Source organism: Schistocerca serialis, chromosome 6 (genome assembly GCF_023864345.2).
Source record: "Schistocerca serialis cubense isolate TAMUIC-IGC-003099 chromosome 6, iqSchSeri2.2, whole genome shotgun sequence".
Taxonomy (NCBI): domain Eukaryota; kingdom Metazoa; phylum Arthropoda; class Insecta; order Orthoptera; family Acrididae; genus Schistocerca; species Schistocerca serialis.
Genome location: NC_064643.1, coordinates 189841263 through 189847262, shown reverse-complemented (window position 1 = coordinate 189847262; position 6000 = coordinate 189841263). Strand labels below are relative to the sequence as shown.

At 40.9% G+C, this 6000-nt stretch overlaps 1 long non-coding RNA gene across 1 annotated transcript in view; it reads left to right on the top strand.

Annotated features, from left to right (window-relative positions):
• The first annotated feature begins 2005 nt into the window (after nucleotides 1-2005).
• Nucleotides 2006-6000, top strand: part of LOC126484620 (uncharacterized) — a 75205-nt gene continuing 71210 nt past the window's right edge. The window contains exon 1 of the long non-coding RNA XR_007587890.1: nucleotides 2006-2260. This is a non-coding gene — a long non-coding RNA (uncharacterized LOC126484620). The remainder of the gene's footprint in view (nucleotides 2261-6000) is intronic.

Here is a 6000-nt window from a genome sequence, read left to right as displayed (position 1 = left end):
TTGTTTGGCATTATATGTACCTCTACGTGTTTTTCTGGGGTACGTGCACCGGCAAGTGTGTGTTCAATAATGAGGGGGAATTTTACGTGTTTGAAAGTTGGTTTTTATGAAACTTGCGCGAGTTGTGGGCTCCGTCATCAGGTTTCTGGCTCCGACCAATCAGTATAAATTATTTTTTTTCTAACTGATGCAACTGACAACGTTACGATGACAGGAACTTACGTTTACGTTCTGACCCTCATTATACTGCAACGTTGGCTTGAGTTTACTTAGATTTTGAATTACCTAGGGTCAGTGTTACCATCTGCTTAACTTATTTTACCAAAGGATTGCGATTTGTAATATTTTTTGGGTTTTGCTTTTTAGTTGTGAACATAACTTTTACAGTATCTGGTATCAAAACGGGCTTTTCCTGTTCTCGAGTGCTTAAAAGTTACTTCATTACAGTTCTGAGATAAATATTTTGGCTTATTCACTTTAAAAATTCGGTACTTTACTCACCATAATGTTTTTTTACATAAGACTCTGGAATAACAAGGCTTGAAGTTTAATATCGTCAGAGCCAGTTCCGTTACACAGTATTACAATGAATGACAATAAGAAGTAATACAATAACCACTGGTATAAACTATTAATTAGGTATTATGTTATTCTGAGATCACCTTTTTTAGAAAAAAGTCTATCTGAATTGCTTTACTTGAGATTTTGCAATCAGTTCAAGAACCTTTACGTCCATAATTCGAACCACATCGCAAATTGGATTGATTCCGTCGACTGAAGGAAACAAGAATTAAAATTGTAAGCCGAGCGTAGGAGGCTTTCAGTTCTAATGCGGACACAACTTTTTATACAGTCCGACGATGATTACTCACTAGTCGAACTGCTTGTGGAAATAAACCAAACTGAAAGTGGAGCTGCTGCATGATTAGAACATATTTGTAGAGTTGTGGAACTCCCATAAGTCCTAAAATAATCGTCCACCAAACAACTACAGTGTTATTTAGCGTTTAAAGGCCATCTTCACGGCCTCTGCCACAGTTAGATACAGCAAAAAACGAAACGGAAGGCTGAGAACAACGCCAATAACGCCTGCAGTAAGTCACGAGGAAAGTAAATATAGGTCACGAAAGCTTACAATATTACTAATTATTAACTTTATTTATCTCTTTTAATAAGCAAATTGATGCCTGTCACTTTCAGTCCCGTGCGCTGATTTTTACCTAATGTCTATAAAAATGGAGTCATTTTGTAAGAAAATACGAAAAACTTTCTTCAGTTACAGGCATATCTTATACACACTCCGCGTCGAAGTTAATAGTCCGTTTATACGTTCTGAGAACGAATAAAGTTACCTAACTCTCTCCTGTTTTGCGTAGAGTTGCGATATAAATGGTTTCCTACTCTTAAATGCATAACTTCCTTTGTTAGTTGTTTATTTATCCAGTTATCATTTTACATTAGTAGTAGGCGTGTCAGCTGAACACAGTAATGAAATGTAATTAACAAGTTGCACGTACAGTTGCAGTTATCTATTGAAATTAATGTTAAACTATTTACCGACATCTCACCAAGAGTTGCCATCATTGGACAACACTTTAGACACTTGATTTGGGACTGACGTAAGGTCCACAATAATATTCCTGCCTCACCATTTAATTATTTTTGTATTCAAACTTGTCTGAGAAACTGAGGCACCATTCCTCTATATTGAACAAGTTTTTAATAGATTGATCTTAACTGCAATCGACAATTTGCACTTTCGTGTACCTGTTGCATACAATACGTCATCTTAAGTGAATTTCACATTTAGAAGGCACTGAAATGAAATCTTAAACGCGTGAATAGTTACTTTCACACGCACGTAATTATTACGAACGAACTTCTGTCAACAGCAGTCATGTGAGGCCACATTCCGTGTCGCTGGACGCTACTGTTATCGCGCGAAATGGCTCCCAAACACGCATGAGTGCGTTGCATATGGCGGCTAGTGCATGGCGTTGTTTACTTCACCTCGCAAGATTTCGTCGGAATTCATGGTGTTTTAAAAGAGTGCCGCATTTCCCTACGAGTGTCAAGTACGTTTAGAGCGTTGTTGCTTCTCGTGTAACACAGTGACAGTGCTCTACCGCCGTCTACAGCGCAAAACTGTCTAAAAACAGCTGTGTGGCCAGTTGGCAACGCGCTGGCACCGTAGCAGACCTTGGATGACGTCAGTAGCTGTGGCAACGGTACCCACCACAGCGGACGCACCGGGATCTGGGTAAGTGCGGCCTTATGAGATCCACAAATGTCTGCTTAACCCTCTGAGTACTAATGATTTCTACAGTGGTTTCCACCTGAAACAACAATTTCATTATTTTGTAGTTTGAAGTACCTGTGCCTTTCACATGAAACCGCCGATGCTATTGCAAGACAGAGACATCTAACGGTACCCTGATACACTTCTAGGAATACAGTGCATTGTAGCAGCAACTTACAGTGTTCAAACCAACAGTCAGCTCGGAGATTGTGCTACGTCATTACAGGAAACTGTGACGTGTTTTTTTTTTCTTTTTGTAGTGATCATATTAAGGAGATGATTAGTATACCTAAAGTTATACAGTGAGTCCAAAAAGTATTCGAGTAGCTGCATATCTTTTAGAAAACAAAGTCTGTGTAACATGAAAGGAAATGTATACAAAATCTAAAGAACCAGTCACGTAAGAAGTACCTCGGTAAGTCATTTTTGCTGAAAAGCAAGGAAAGAAATACATCCAAATCGACTGCAATACAAGAGCTAGTTCATAAAGTATTCGTCCACCATCTGAACATGCCGAAATTCTGCGCGCAGTGATTAAACTATAACGCTGACCCACAGCACACACTAGAGTCAACCCTGCTCGGCCCCATTCTATCGCCTGTTGTGGTTCTGAAAGGCGCTGACACAGTGCAATTAGCGCTATGGGCCGTAAGGGTACTGAGACGACGCTGATCGAAAGGAAACTTACTCTGCGCTTACATAATGAGTTTGAAACTTCTTACCAGATTGGTAAAGTAGTCGATAAACCTAGGTCGACGGTTCAGTCGATAATAGATCGATTTTACGCAAATCATTAAGAAACCAACCACGTACCGGACGCCCTCACAGTTTGACTGATGCAGACGTGAGATTTATCCCGAGGGAAACGAAGAAGAAACCTAAAATAGCGTTCCTAAGTTGACTGGGGAGTTAGATTCTAGGGGAAAGAAGGTATGTGCCAATACGATCAGAAATAACTTCAAAACGTATGGGTATCAGGGCCGGGTAGCGCGCAAGAAATTTTGGGTCAGAGAACAGAATCGAAAGAAACGTCATCATTTTGCGATGGAACATAGATCCAAAAAAGAAGACTTCTGGAATAGAGTAATATTTTCTGATGAGAGTAAGTATAACCTATTCGGGTAGGATGGCAGGCGAATGGTGTGGCGTAAGAAGAATGTGCCAACGGTTAACAGTTCATGTCACACAGACTTTGTTTTCTAAAAGATATGCAGCTAGACGAATACTCCCTAATGGTGTGGGGCTGTATGAGTGCTGCAGGTGTTGGAAAATTACGTTTTATGGAAGGTAAAATGAATCACTGTATACATATATATATATATATATATATATATATATATATATATATATATATATATATATCAACATTTTAAAGGACAATCTGAATCCTAGCGCCGAAAAATTAGGTCTGCAATGAAATTAGATTTTTCAACAAGATAAAGACCCAAAGCATACGGCTCTAAATACAAGGCTGTGGCTCCTATACAATACACCAAAACAACTTAACACCCCTCCTCAGAGCCCAGAGATTAATCCTTTGGAAAGTACTGTAAGATAGCATCAGGATAAGGCACATTTCTAACAAGAAAGACTTAAAAGAAGCACTTCAAGACGAATGGGACAAAATTCCAGCCTCTCTGACGGCAAACTTGGTCAAGTCGATGCCCAGACGACTACAAGCGGTAATAGCTGCAAAGGGAAACCCCACTAAATAATAATTTTTGTAACTGAAATCATATTTTCAGATTGTAAATTTAAAAAAATGTGAATGGACGAATACTTTTTGAAGGAGCCTTTGAATAAATTCCCCATTTTCTCAAAGTTGTTATCGCTATTGATGTATTTATTTCCTTGTCCATCAATAAAAATGACTTACCAAGGTTCGTTGCATATAACTGGATGTTCACAACCAAAGTTCGTTGCATATGACTGGATGTTCACATTTTGTGTTCCCTTCCTTTCACCTGACATATACCGGTACTTAGTGTTTTCTAAAAAAATTACAACTAGACGACTACTTTTTGAACTCACTGCAAGTCCTAGAATGCTTTCGCGATGTCATGCTCTAGTAAAATATTCTTGGTTTACAAGCCGCGTCGCTCTAGCTTCCGATAGCTGCCTATGCCATTGTCTTCTCAGTGACAGTCACCACTGGCTGGGTGTTCTGCTTATATAGATGCAATGTCAATGTCTGGGACCTTCCAGAGAGGAGCCGGAGTCATACGTGCGCAGAAGGCAAGCTGGAAAAGTTAGTAGCGGCTCCGTCCCGTCGCGGCACTGAGTGACGTCACATGCCGCGAGGGGCCGGCGACACGTTTGAAACTGCCGCTGCTACGTCCCTACAAGCGTCAAGCCTACGTCTTTGCTTTCGCTCAATGTCCAGAGCCAGTCCCCATGGCCTGCTAAGTGCGTACTCCTGGTATCTGTTAAAACAGTTGCTGTTGATTCTTATTCGGACCGCTTCTTTTATAACAGAATCCCAATATGATGGCGTTTGAGCCAAAACTCTCGGTTTTCGAGTAGTATTTTATGCCCGGTTTCTAGACAATGTTCAGCAGAGGCCGACTTGTCAAGTTCCCTTTGTCTGATATGTCACGAATGCTCCGCACAACGCTTAGGAGCAGTGCGAATAGTTTAACGTTTTCTAACGCTACCACTTTCGCAGGGGCACTATACAGGGTGTAAATTTTAAGTTGACAAACCACAACAACCCGAAAAATAAGCTTCACACGAAAATATGTGTAGAATCCAAAGCTGATTATTTTCGAAGGGGACGAAAATGATTCAAATGGCTCTAAGCACTATGGGACTTAACATCTGAGGTCATCAGTCCCCTGGACTTAGAACTACTTCAACCTAACTAACCAAAGGACATCACACACATCTATGCCCGAGGCAAGATTCGAACCTGCAACCGTAACAGCAGCGAGGTTTCGGAGTGAAGCGCCTAGAATCGCTCGGCCACAGCGGCCCGCCGAAGGGGACATCTGCTGGTGCTAAAATTAGTCCGCCATCCCAGTCCCCTGGGATGGGGCGGGAGGCAACTTTAAAATTTCAAATGGGAACCCCCATTTTTTCTTGCAGGATATGCGAGGAACTCGAAAACCTATGTTGTTCAAATGGCTCATAGGGCTCTGAGCACTATGGGACTTAACTTCTGAGGTCATCAGTCCTCTAGACTTAGAACTATTTAAAACTAACTAAACTAAGGACATCACACACATACATGCCCGAGGCAAGATTCGGACCTGCGACCGCAGCAACAACGCGGTTCCGGACTATAGCGCCTAGAACCGCTCGGCCACAGCGGCCGGCTACGACGCCTTCCGATCTAGTTTTGTCGTAAGGCCATGCTCTCAGGAAATTGTTAGTTTTCAATTACTAATTATTAATTTGACGATATTATCAATGTAATATGTTCAATAAATAAATACATATATCATAATGGCATCAGTTTCTAACGTTACTTCGAATAATATAGGTACCCGGTGAATTATTTATAATCACACGAAGTAGAATTGCACTTGCACTTTACAAACAATGCTCATTCTGCAAGGGACACAACGTAGGAAACATAGAAATAATCTCACACGACGAGTCACTAAGATAGTCCAAGAACGGATTGTTTTAACTGACCTCCGCAAAACTCGGATGGAAAAACACGACCATTTATACTGTAGGCCTCTTGTACCACCCTCTAC